Consider the following 13,592-nt stretch of genomic DNA (forward strand, 5'->3'; position numbering starts at 1 on the left):
GCTTCACCATTTCTTGCAAAGACAACATACAAGCAGACATGCAGTATGTTGAGTGTTTGAGGTCCCTTTTCTCATCACCTGGTCTTATTGGCCTTTTATTGAGAATAAAATTGCAACTGTCAGAATCAAAATCAAATCACCCTCATAGAAAAAGCACCCACATCCTCAATTCCCATCAGGTCACATTCATTTTCATCCTGGTCCAAGATGCAAATTGTATGCTTGTTGGAGATTGAGTCATCAATCATTAAAAAGAAAAACAGGGCTATAGATTGAAGTTTCAGCAAGAACTCAGCACAGAAATCAAAATCCTCATTGAGGGGGTTGAAGAAATGTTGAAAACATGCTTAAGTGATTGAAATGATCGTTTGGTTTTGACCAGCTGAAGTGAATTGCAGCAGGGTAATCATTAAGCGTGTACTCAGGCACGCCAACATGTTTATAGCGTGACATTTGATTGTGTGCTCTTAAATTAAATCACATACTGATGCTGGCCTCTGAAGAAACAGATCAGCTATGCCAGACATGTTGTTATTGAGAGTCTATCTCAAAAACAACAGGGCGGTTGTGACTCAGTAAGTAGAGCAGGTCATCCACTAATCGGAAGATTGGCGGTTTGATCCGCGGCTCCTCCAGTCCACATGTCAAAGTGTCCTTGGGCAAGATACTGAACCCCAAATTGCTCCCGAAGGCTGTGCCATTGGTGAGTGAGTGTGTGTGTGTGAATGTCCTGATGAGCAGGTTGGCGCCTGCCATGGCAGCCTCTGCCATCAGTGTATGAATGTGTGTGTGAATGGTTGAATGTTGACGAGTAATGTAAGGCGCTTTGAGTGGTCAGAAGACTAGGACGAATAGGAGGGCACTATATAAATGCAGCCCATTTACTATTTATCAAGATTCTTTGTTAATGATATCATTAAACAAACACAAGCTTATATGACCTGGCTATAGGGAGCTGAAGTGAAACCAGAACTTCCAGAAGTAGGAAAACCTAACTTTAAATCCCACTGACATTTGTAATGACGCAAATAGCTAAAAATGGAACACAGCCTTTAGGAAACCCTGGGAACATACTTAATTGTTTCAGAAAGACCAATTAAAGAAATGCTGACTGAGATATTTTGTTGAGCTACAGAAGCTAGTGGAATGAAGCTAGGCAGGAAGTGACATCATGACTTCAGCTCTCTATATCATATGGTGTATAGGAAGGTAACTGACAACTTACAGTTAGCTTGCCCACAGCAACACAGCAGCTTTCGGTTTTGTGTTCGCTCCGTGGCCCAGTATCCAACTCTCCACACAAAGCCTGTTGACAGATGCAATTTAATCATTTAATAACAATTTAATAAAGTCTGAAAAGAACATTACGAAAAAAATACATGTTCATACAAGCAGGGATGCACTGAAGGACATAAAGGCATTATTTTCTAAGGATATAACCCCTTAACCACCAGTGCAGTCATACCAGTATCAGTGCCGACACACTAGCAGAGGTTAATGAATTAGTCTGTGTCGCATACTACAACTAATACATATAAACAATGAATTTGGCATTATTCTCTATTTTTCTTATTTTCAACAAATCCCATAAAAAGACCAAACCTAACTGTGTGTTAGTCCATCTCTTAATACTTTCTGATTTTCCTACCCTGTCTGCGGCTCTCAGCTCCAAGTCCATTAGTTCTTACTGAAGTTGTAAATCGTTAAAAACAGCTTACAAATATATAGTTTCTTTTTTTTTTTTAATAAAAAGCTCAGCAATTTCCTAAAACAGCGGGGCGCCGTAGTTTTTAATAAACATTATTCAAACCGAAAGAAACAGTGCATTTGTTGGGAACTATTTTCAGTGGCAGATTAATCCACATTTAGTGCTCTAGTGAGTATTTCGGGCAGCAGGACAGTGTATGTGGCTTTGAGTAAAAATATGCTACAGTGTGTGGTGATGGTAATGAAGGAACATGTCATCCAGTGCAACAGTGTGACTCACTATGGTGATTTGAATAGTTTTTGGACAACAATAGAGCTCTATCTCTACCTAAGAAATACCAGGCTTTGGATACACACACAATACTGTTAGTAGGATCAATTCATTGTTGGTTTTTTTATGAGATTTGTTGATGAAAAATATAGAATAAAAGCAGCTTTATCCTCAACTAAAATGCCCTTAGAGCAGGACATATCCTCAAAGCCTGAACCAGAAATTGATATTACTTGAATTTGAGCCATTTACACATTATTCCATTTACAGTCTATTATTCAACAATGTTTTATTAAGGACAGCCCACTGTATAACTAATTGTCACTGACACACAAGTTTCTGTTGGTGTTTAATTTGATTGTATCCTAATCAACTGCATCAATAAGTATTTAAGTATACGACTTGAGTCTTGTTTTTATACTGTTCGTCATCCCCATCCATAATAATAAAGTTTTACTTTCCAGTTTGACTGCGTAGATCTGGGGACATGGTGAAAGCAGTAGTCTAAGTAAAACAAAAGTTCAGACAACCAGACAACCCAGTTTATTTGGGGACTTGTTTGAATGTAGTAAACCACTTTTTGGTAAATTTCTTTTATTTGACACCAAACAGAAAGACTGACAGAACTCAAGGAGATGATGTGCAAACAGAAGTTGCCTGCAGGATTCAAACTGGAGACGCTGTGGTAATGTGGTATGTATCTGAGACCACCAGGCTACCAGGAATCCACATAAACTACTTTTGATGCAAAAAAATCTAACCACATCTCACAGACTTCCTCAGAAAAAAGCTCCTAAAAAAGCTTGTATGTGGACCTCTGAATGTTTTTGTTAAACTACTGTTTCCAAGGTCAAGAATAAAACTGCCATGCTTTTTTGATGTCAAAATGAGAGTGAACGTAGCCAAAATATCTGTTGCAATGTAAAACTTTGATGGTATGGTACATACTGCAAGTAAAAGCTTGAATCAGAAAGTAGCTCTGAAAAATGTAATGGAGGTATTAATTATTAGCTATTAATTATTAGAAATGTGGTGTAAAATGTTATAGTTTGAGTCAATTGTTATCATTGGAAGAAGATTTTTCCTGTAATGAAAATGAAACTGTAGTTGTGTTGGTTGTGTACTTGTACTTTTAAGTGTGTAGTATAAATCATAGTGTCAAAGTGCTTGTATTTGTTCTACTTTTTGTTCTACTCACTTTGTTACTGCCTTATAATGATCATTAACTGGACTTACAGTTAATCTAACTTTTTGTGTAACACTCCATCACTGCAAACAAAATACATTTGATAATAATTTTCAATGACATAGGTTAAAACAAGAAGTTCAGAGAGCCTCTGTGACTCTACTTCCTTTGAGCAATTGACTGGCTGGCCCTGTCTGAGCCACACTGAGCATAGCACTGGAGAGGAGTTATAGCGCACATGCAAAAGATTTAAGTTCAATCAAGCATTCAGGGCTGGACACCTGATCTTTCGCTTAAAGCTCCTCCAGAACAGTGGGAGTGTGGTCGGGCCTCACAGCAGGCCGCCTACCTCCAGCAATCTGCTAACACAGAGCCTCTGAAGGGATGGTATTTATCCAGTCCTGCACAGCTCAGTGGGGACTACTGTGTGTGGTAGGTAGGTACTACCGGAGGCCCCGGGTGGATGGGGGAGATTGGAATGAAAGCTGTGGAGATTTAGTGAGAAGAGTTCAAACTTTTCTCTTTTTATCAATCTCCCCACACATGGGGTGGATGGAAAAAACAATAAAAAGTTAATATTCTATCCCACTGTCATGCAAATCATGAGAAAACTCAATTAGAAGTATTTACGTCATCAGAGATGTAAAAAATAAATGATTAAAGTCAGAAAATTCCATAAGAAAATTGCAGAGCAATTTTTTGAAGATTGTTTTCAAGAACTAGTATTAGTCAAGTTGTTATTGCTCTTGATGTTCACCATATTTCATGATTTAAACTGAAAACAAAAACAAAGAATGTGCTTGATGATCTAATACAATAATTTTGATAAAGTTATTTATCAGAGGTACATGTATGAAATGTATTAATGCCATAGGCAGACATTTACTAAAAAAAATAATCCAATGCAATGTATCTCAGTGTCTTTATCAACAGCTTTTCCATTCCCATATTGTCCATTAAATTACCCCAGTCATAATTCCAATAAATGGACTTTATTCGGATGGAAATCCACTGGTTGAACCAGGGTTTATTTCCATCAGGCTCTGTCTTAACAATAAAAGATATGGAGATCAGAACTGTGAAAGAAAATAGGGCATGTTCATGATAGTAAAGACAAGCTCAAAGCCCAAGAAAACGAAAAAGTCTTTAGGATGTAGCTTGAGTTTCCCTGCCAAACAGCCCCCTCAGACCATGGGAGATTTGGGTGAGAGCATTTCTTAGGTTTCTTTCAGCCACAAAGAAAACATTTTAGCCTCTCACTAATCCTTCCCTAAGCTCCAAGGGCCCTTCCTTCCTTGGCCATCCCTCCGGCCCCGTCTGAGATCCTAGAGGAGCATCTCTGTAGTGAAGCCTGCCACACACACCATTCCCCATCTCTCCATGACCCCTCTGGGACCCAGCTGACCTTCCTGTTGACGTCAAAGTAAATCAGAGCGGGAGCCGGTGCAGTGAGGGGCTCCACCCAGGGGGTTGGAGGTCTAATCACTGTGTTCCTCACAAAAGCCACAGAGGAAACATTAGCATTCCTGAATGTGTCCACCATCGCTCACACTGCAGCTTCCACATATGTTCTGTACACAGGTACACATATATAGTCAGTGGTGGAAAATAACTAAATCCATTTAGTACTGTACTCATGTATAGTTAAGTACTTGGGTATTTCTGTTTTCTGCTACATCACTGCATTTCAGAGGAATATACTGTATTTTTACTCCACTATTAATGTGACAGCTACAATTAAAAGTTACTTTGGAGAGTAAGATATTACACGCAAAATATATGACCAGTTTATAAAATATGAAACATTGATACAGATCAGTTCAGTTCAATACAGATCTTTATTGTCTCTTAAGAAGAAATTCTTTTTGCAGGAAGGCAGCATAAAAACATTTTTAAAAATGTGTTAATGCATTAAAATCATGATGAAACAAAATGACAAGGCATTAAAATGCCGGTGCAATGCAATATAGACACAATCTACTTTTTGCCAACCAACAATGGACAGTGAATGGACAGAAGTATTGTAGCACTACCAACAGTATATGGCCATTTTTAAGTTGTAAGCACACATTTATTTTGATTGTAAATCCAATGCATTTCCAACTTGTATTTATAAGAGCTGTGGGGTGGTCTCTCTGTGACATTGTGTTGTTTATATATTTGATTGTACTTGATTGGTGATGGATTCTGATATAAGGGTACAGAATAAAGGTTGTATTGTTAATGAGCCCGCTGTGGTTGAAATGCAGTTCAATGTGGGCGCGGCCAATGGTGAAATAGAAAGATAATCTGTCAAAAAATGTTCTATTAAACATAAAGCATTGATGGATAAAATGGGGCAAGCGAGGAAATCCTAAACTAAACTAAATAAACAAAGCATCTAAACTAAAAAGGACAATTCAGGGCCTAATGCAGGACAGAGAATCTGAAACGGAGGTGCATTGTACTTTGGCCAAATACAAACACAAAACACTAATCTTTGTCACAGTTTTTACCTCCCGAAGAAAAGGAGAAACATAAGATATGGTTCAAAGCAAAAATGTTGAGTGTTGATGAATTCACTGACGATGTGAATAAGAGGTTGTCAAATATAGAAATTTCCAAACCTAAAAATGTTAACAATGAGGATTGTAATGAGTAAAGTAAAACCCAGTGACATTTCCAATCTTGAAACAAATGTTTCTAGTAAGAAATCAAGCTGAAAAAGTCACACCAGTTCAAGAACCAGCAAATCCAGTACATTTCTACTGCATCAGTACGCATTCAGGCAGAGGCAGAGAGAGCTGCACTTGTAGCTCGTGCTGCAGCCTTAAAAGAGAAGCCTGCTCTGGAGGAGCAAGCAGAGTTGCTGAGAAAGAAAAAGGAAAGGCTGGAGCTCGATACAGAAATGGCAGCTTCTGCAGCTAAATTAGCAGTATTTAAAGCCTCTAGTCACCAAGCGTTCTCAAATGCACAATCAAATGGAATGGAATCGTACTTTGAAAAATGAGCAAGGTTAAAGGAAACCTCTACCGTTCTCAGCCCACATGCCAAAGAATATCAGCCAACAATTGTAGATTCACAACAACAACCATCTATGCAACAGTGACAAAAACATTCATACAGGAATGCAACATAAGACAACAGTCAGGACAGTCAACTAAATAAAACACTAGTGCATGAAAAAAACATCTCTCTCTCTTGGATCCTCATGTGCAGCTAACAAACCAAAATGTCATAAGTCTCAACTATCTGTTCAAGGAAATGACAAAACATCAGCTCTTTGCAATTTACTGCAAATGTAAAATGAAATAACAACATTGCTAATACAGCAACAAACATCTCACTTAGTACCACCAAAATAAATTCCATTTTTTGACAGGGATCCTCTGCAGAACAGAACATTTATCAGAGCCTTTGAACATTGTGCGGAGAGTAACACAAGTAACAGAGGGGATTGTTTGTATTTCTTGGATGAATGCACAAGAGGTCAGCCAAGAGAGCTAGTGCATAGCTGTCAGCATATGGCTCCAAACAGAGGCTACGCTATGGCTAAAGATATGCTACAGAAACACTTTGGGAACGAACACAAGATCACTGCAGCATTTATGGAGAAAGCCCTCGGCTGGCCAGTATGAAGCCTGAGAATGTTAAATCTCTTCAAGCCTATGTACTCTTTTTTTGCATTAGTATTGCAATGCAATGGCGGACAAACTGGATATGCCAGCGAATATGAGAACAATGATTTTGAAGCTTCCATACAAGCTAAGAGAAAAATGGAGAATCTCTGCATGTGAGATACTGGAAAGATTTAAATCACAGGGCACAGTTCATTGATCGTGTCACATTAAAAAAGCGTCAAGTCAAAACAGTGTCTGACCCAATCTTTGGGGACGTTCAAAATACACAACTCTGTACAGTGAGTAAAAATGTGAACAGGATGAAATCACACTTAAAGCAAAGACTCAAAGGAGACAGTTTTGCAAGTATTGTTACTACTATTAACCCCTACATTTGAAGAATCCATAAGCCTACCCAGGTTCAATGGCAAAGCGGTTCATCTGCAAACAACATCAGCTTTTGTATGTGCTGCTTTCGAGGTCACACACTGGAGCAGTTTCCAAGATTAGCGGAGAAACCACACAGGGACAAGACTAACTTTCTGAAGGAGACAGGAATCTGTTTTGGCTGCCTTCGCATTGCACACATGAGCATGAGCAAGGACTGTGATGAGCACTTGATTTGTAAAGTGTGTAGCCAAAACCATCCCAGCATTCTTCACATCAACCAAAGAGAGAGAGCAGTCAACACAGACCCAAAACAGCCAAAGAAACCGTTGGTGAGTAGCACACTTGTCTCTTCAAACGTGGTGATAAGTGAACAGTGACAGGATTCTATCCATCCTATAGGTGCAGGCGAAGTCTGAGAAGGGAGACAAAGTCATACAAACATTTCATGTATTTCTAGATTCGGGTAGTGCAGCCATATTTTGTTCGGAAAAACTGATGAGGAAACTAAATATGAATGGAAGGAAAATCCAAATAAGCTTATGAACCATGGGCTCAAAAGCATCAGTTTCCAGCTACATGTTGACAGGTTTGGAGATTTCAAGTCTCATTGGGAAATGGTACTATGATCTACCAGAGGTCTACACCCAGAAGAGAGCACAAATAACATCATTAAAGAAAAGGATTTGGCTGACTGGCCATACCTGGATGGTGTTGGTGTGCCTCACATTCAAGCTGAAGTGGAGTTGTTGAAAGGTACAAATGTCTCCAAAATGCTTGAACCTTGGGAAGTAGTCAACAGTCATAGAAACGAACCCTATGCCATTAGGACCCTATTGGGATGGGTTATTAATGGTCCCCCTCAAGAATGCAGTGATGAGCAGTGTGAGAGTGACTATCCCACTGCTACATTGACAGGATTTCCATAGAAGGAAGGAAGAGTTGCTGAATAATCAGTACAATCATGATTTCAATGAAAATACATCAGAAGATAAAGAGGAGATGTGAAAAGATGATGTGAAGTTCATGGAAATCATGAAAGGTTCAGTCAAGCTTCATAGTGGACATTAAAGCTTGAAACTTCCCTTTAAGAAAGAAGAGGTCTCTCTGCCAAACAATCAATGTGTTGCCAATCAGCACATTCTTGGATTGAAGAGGACGTTTGAGAGAAATGAAAACTTCCATACACCACGGAATACATCAACTTTCTCAATGACGTTATCAGTAAGGAACTCTTCGTGTTGTATTTGACTATGGGGGAAAAAAAATAAAAAATATATATATATATATATAACAATCAACTTCTACAAGGCCCTTATCTCACCAGTTTTTTGTTAGGAGTCCTCACATGATTTAGACAAGAACCTGTGGCATTGGGTTAGAGTTAGAAAGACAGAGATTTTCTTCAGTTCTTGTGGTGGCCTGAAGGAAATTTAAAGCAAGAATTTGTGGAATACATGATGACTGTGCATCTGTTTGGGGAAGTGTCTTCACTCAGTTGTGCTCCAGAAGACTGCAGAAGATAACCAGAGTAGTTTCCCCGCTGAGGTAATATAATAAAAACTTTTACATGGATGACTGTTTAGAGAGCTTGCCGTCTGAGGAGGAGGCTGTTGAAATGGTCGGGAACAGCTGTTTGTCATAAGGGAAGCTTCCATTTGACAAAATGGATTAGCAACAATCAGCAACAATGCTGAACATTGTTGCTAAACAATTAGCAACAATGGAATACTGCTATCCATTCCAGAAGAGCACAGATCAAAGAATCTGCACAAGTTGGATCTCGACAGAGACCAACTGCCGGTTGAGAGAGCCATTCGCCTCCATTGCACACTTTCAAGTATAAGATGGCACTCAAGGAACAGCCCCACACTAGATGTGGGACTCTATCTGTGGTCAGCTCAGTTTATGATACTTTGGGATTTCTTGCACCACTCACACTTCCAGCTAAGCTCATACTACAGGATCTGTGTAGTATGGGAGGAGCTATGGGTGGGATGAGCAAATTCCTCCAGCTCTCCAATAGCAATGGATCAAATGGTTGAGAGACCCGGAAAGAGTGACAGTATTCAAGGCTGATAGATGCCTCAAGCCGACAGATTTTGGACAACCCATTCGCAGCCAGTCACATCACTTTTCAGATGCCAGTGAAACTGGATATGGCACTGTGACATATCTCAGGATGCAGAACAACAGCACTCATGTCTCTTTCATGCTAGGCAAAGCCAGAGTGGCACCACTGAATACACATACAGTTCTGACATTGAGCTCAAGGTGGAGCGTTAATGTAGTAAGTGCATATAGCTAAGTTCCAGGTGATAAGAATCAGGTGTGTGGAAGGGGAGGCAAAGTTTTTGACCATTTCAGTGTGGCTGGCGTGCTTGAATCTGAATTTGCTGAATGGAAACATAATGGTGATTGAATATGCACAATGCTGCTATCTAGCAATGCCTAAGTGAGCACATGTATGCCAAACTGTGAATATATGGATCACCAAATCCAAAGATATACAGTGCACTGGACATTGGTTTATTTTTAGCCCAGAACACGTGTCCAAAACAACACCCCATTTGCCCCTCAGTGGCATATTTGATTAGGCTATATCATTTTTGTTGAGAGTCATTACACAGTATAACAGTGAAGGGGACATTCTGCATATTGTGCACTTTTACTTTTGATACTTGAAGTACATTTTGCTGTTCATATTTCTCTACCTTTACTTATGTAAGATTTTGCAAGACTGTTACTTGTAATGGAGTATATTTTACATTGTGATACTGATACTGATACTGATAAGGATCTGAATGCTTCTTTCACCACTACATACAGTATCCACAATACTGACAGTACTGAGACACACTTACAAGTCAGTAGTTTCTCCATTAAATCAAACAGTGGAAGGATGAGACCTTTCTCTTGGGTTACGTTTCAGCTTTATTAGGGCTGAAGGAATTAGATTCAGGGAGTGCTACTCCCTGGACGAGTTGTGCTTCTTGTGAAATTATTGTTTTACTGTTGTACTGTGTACAACATTTGCTCATATCAATAATGGGATATGCTCCAATGCATCAGGCAAACCCTGGGAGAGAATCTAGCCTCATTTGACTCATTTGATTTCACCGTTCGCATTTGTGGCAAAGCAGGTTTGGAGGAGACACAGATATGACTGATTATTCACAACTTCCTGTCTAAACTTTCTCTGTGCAGGCTCTGTACAGTGGAGGCTAAACTCCAGATGGACATCTTTAAGATTCCCAAATCTTCCTCTTTTTGCTAGCAGGAGTTTTGGAGTCAAGGTGTGAAGGGAGGACCAAAAGACCCTTTTCCCACAATCCCTCTGCAGTTATAGCCCCCCAGCTGTTCAAGGGCTTCCATAACAACAGCTGCGCAGAGGTTTAGTGGTTCATGTTGCTATGACAACAGCAGGATCAATTGGCATGCACAGACTCTCGGTGCTAATAGCGAAAGTGACATTATGCCATAATTTCATTTCAATAAAACACAGGCAGGTTTTTTACTGCACTAAGATTCACGGGGACATAAAAAGGAGGCAAATAATTAATTTTGCATGATAATGCGAGTGGCTTGTGCGCCCAAAACTTGCAGGAATCTCCCACGCATATTGACAACCAACCGAGCAACCTCACACCTCAAAACCCTTCTTCCCTGGCATTAGAAGATTAACTCAGTACAGAGTGCAATTGTTTCCAACCTCATACAATAGAGGCTAAATAAGTCTTTATGCCCGGCAGCTGTATGTGCCACAGATCACTGACCGGCAGGATGTGCAGCAATCAGAAATATTTCTGTTCTCCTGACAAACAGGATATCAGGTCACTTGGCCACCTTAACAGTGAGGAATCAGACGCTATGGCGGGGGGGAGGGGGGGTATTACACTATTGTACAGGGCCACGAAGAACCAACCTCAGCTGTACTCTAGGTTGACACGTGTACAACAATAGAATCTCCGGTGGTGTATCACAAGCAGAACTTTCAAATGTGATGGAAGAAAGGCAAAAGTGTATTATAAATCTGCATTATGTTGCGCTCACTACTCCTCCTCATGTGTTTAACAATTAGTCAAAGCTCAGTTCTTGCAGCTTTTATGTGGCCAGCCAAACTTCAACCATTTGAGGCTAATTCCAGGGAATTATAAGGGGCTTAAGATGACAATGGCAGGTATTCCCAAAGGGGTAACTAGAGCCGGCGCGGCGTCACCACGGGTGTAAACCCAACATTTAACAAGCATACAGCTGATACAGGCAGCTGTGCCAGACAAAACACAGTACAAACACACATATAGTCTACACACAGCGACATGAGCACTTTATCCAGCTGCAAAACACACTATAACTAAGTTTCAGCATGACACAAGGTTCTCTAACTTTGTGTCTCTGCCATGATGACACTAATCAACTCCTGGCTGATATTTGACATTGATTATTCCTCTCTGTCTCACAGAATATGATAGTCCCTTGCGAACAGTGGGGGGAAAGCCAAACAGGAATCCACTGCTAAAAATACCCACATCGTGATGAGTCAGGATGGATTGAGCAAACAAAAAGAGACCAGTCTAATTTCCTCCAGTCTGGGCTTTCAGTAAAGACGTGGAAAAGAAGTTCCAATCCTCAGTGCCACCAGTGGATTCTTCTATTTAATGAATCAAGCTGCATCAAGAAGAGAAAAAAAGGAATCTGCAGACTAGTGGGATAAAAACAGATTATCCAAATGGAGGCTAATGATGTGAGAAAGTATTGCAGACTTAAAGAGAATAAAGGTGCAGGAACATAAGATTGTTTTGTACTACCATTGTCAACTATGTTACACCTGACTTTTTCATATTTAAAATAACTGAAATGCTGCTTCTCATACCCTCCAAGGTATATTGTACATCCACACTGGTTGGACTTTTGTATAACATCTCTTAAAACCATCAAAATGACCTATAAGGCAGAAAAAAAAAATCCTCTCCTTAATCTGTCTGGAACAGTCTTTTAAAAAAAAAATCACTGTACATATGGCAGAATAGACACAAGAGCGATTCAAATTATATGTTACTTGAAGTGTAGGACTTAATAAAAGGCTGTATGGCATACAGTTTGTCTGTAACATAGTTGACAAATTCAATGGGGAAAACCTTTCCCCTAAAATATCAAAACAGTTGTTAATACTTAAGCTTCGCAGCTAGTGGATATATCATACTGAAGGTATCTATTAACTTGAACTGCTGATTATTTTATTGAGAAAGCAGTAATGTGTGTGGAGGCCCAAAACCAACATAAATAACTTAAGATGATGAGTCTAAAATATAACTAAACAGGCTACATCAATAAAGAATTCTTAGTAAATAGGCCTAATTATACCCTACTTTTATTTTAATCTTCAATGAATTGTTAAAAAAAAATTAGATAAATGCTTTTTATTTTCTTTCCTTGACACCAATCAGTTGATATAAATTAACTAAAACATAATCTGTGTTATTCGTTTACTAGCTAAATTTGGTACCTTCTTTGGTACAGTCAAACGCTGAACTGGAGGCTTCACAATGGCAGTCCACAAACCAATGTGTGACGTCCATTATTTTTTTACAGTCAGTGTTTGGTACTGTTAGCTTGCTGACTAAAATGACTTAGCTACTGTCACAAGAGTTTATACAGTGTATGCAGTATATGTAGGATAAATATTAACTACACTTGCTGATGCAGTTATTTGACGAAAGTTAGCTGTAGCTGGATAGCTAGCTGAAAAAGCTAGTGCTCAGTTTGTTTAGCTACCAGTATTCAGGAAAAAAAAAGCTACGCTAGCTCACCATGTAGTCTTCTCATTGCTCCTGTCTGTGCCCTGGACAGACATGGACATGCCCATGTGGTGATAAAATAAGAAATGTTGTATGGGGAAAATAGGGAAATGGTTAATTATGTGCTAGGACCAACAAAAAATATTTTACCTCTCCATTTTAATTGTTTAACATTATTTATTGATGTATTCAGTTTTGACTCATCTGATAACCTTTTACTAACTAATGTTGTTTTCTGGGCTCCATTCATGTAATTCATCATAGCTAGGCTCTGTCAATATAAGCCCATTTTCTCATGTTAACATGTGTTTCTCAATGTATCAACCTTTCAACAGCGCTAAAATCCAGCATGATTTTCAATATTACATATTTCACACTCTCCAGTACAGTTATTATATTTCAGCCCAACTTCCCAAATGCAATAAAAGTCAGGTGAGTAGCGAGCTACTGCACATAGCGTCTATTATCTGAACCATGCTCTTCAAACCCCTTTAGGCTCTGGTGAGACTGGGCTCTTGCACTCATATGCTCTTTCACTTACACAAAGGCAAACACAAGGATCTGGTTTTCAAGCAGGCCTCAGGAAGCCTTCAGTCAAAAGTTTCAGAGTAGTTCTGTTTTACACCATGGTACTATTTTTGGGA

At 39.3% G+C, this 13,592-nt stretch overlaps 1 protein-coding gene across 1 annotated transcript in view; it reads right to left on the reverse strand.

Moving 5' to 3' along the window:
* Positions 1 to 13,592, reverse strand: part of pknox2 (pbx/knotted 1 homeobox 2) — a 119,613-nt gene that overhangs the window by 87,920 nt on the left and 18,101 nt on the right. The window contains exon 3 of the mRNA XM_044371125.1: positions 1,226 to 1,306. The gene's annotated coding sequence lies outside the window, so the exon portion shown is untranslated. The remainder of the gene's footprint in view (positions 1 to 1,225; positions 1,307 to 13,592) is intronic.

The sequence above is a fragment of the Thunnus albacares genome, chromosome 13 (assembly GCF_914725855.1).
Source record: "Thunnus albacares chromosome 13, fThuAlb1.1, whole genome shotgun sequence".
NCBI lineage: Eukaryota > Metazoa > Chordata > Actinopteri > Scombriformes > Scombridae > Thunnus > Thunnus albacares.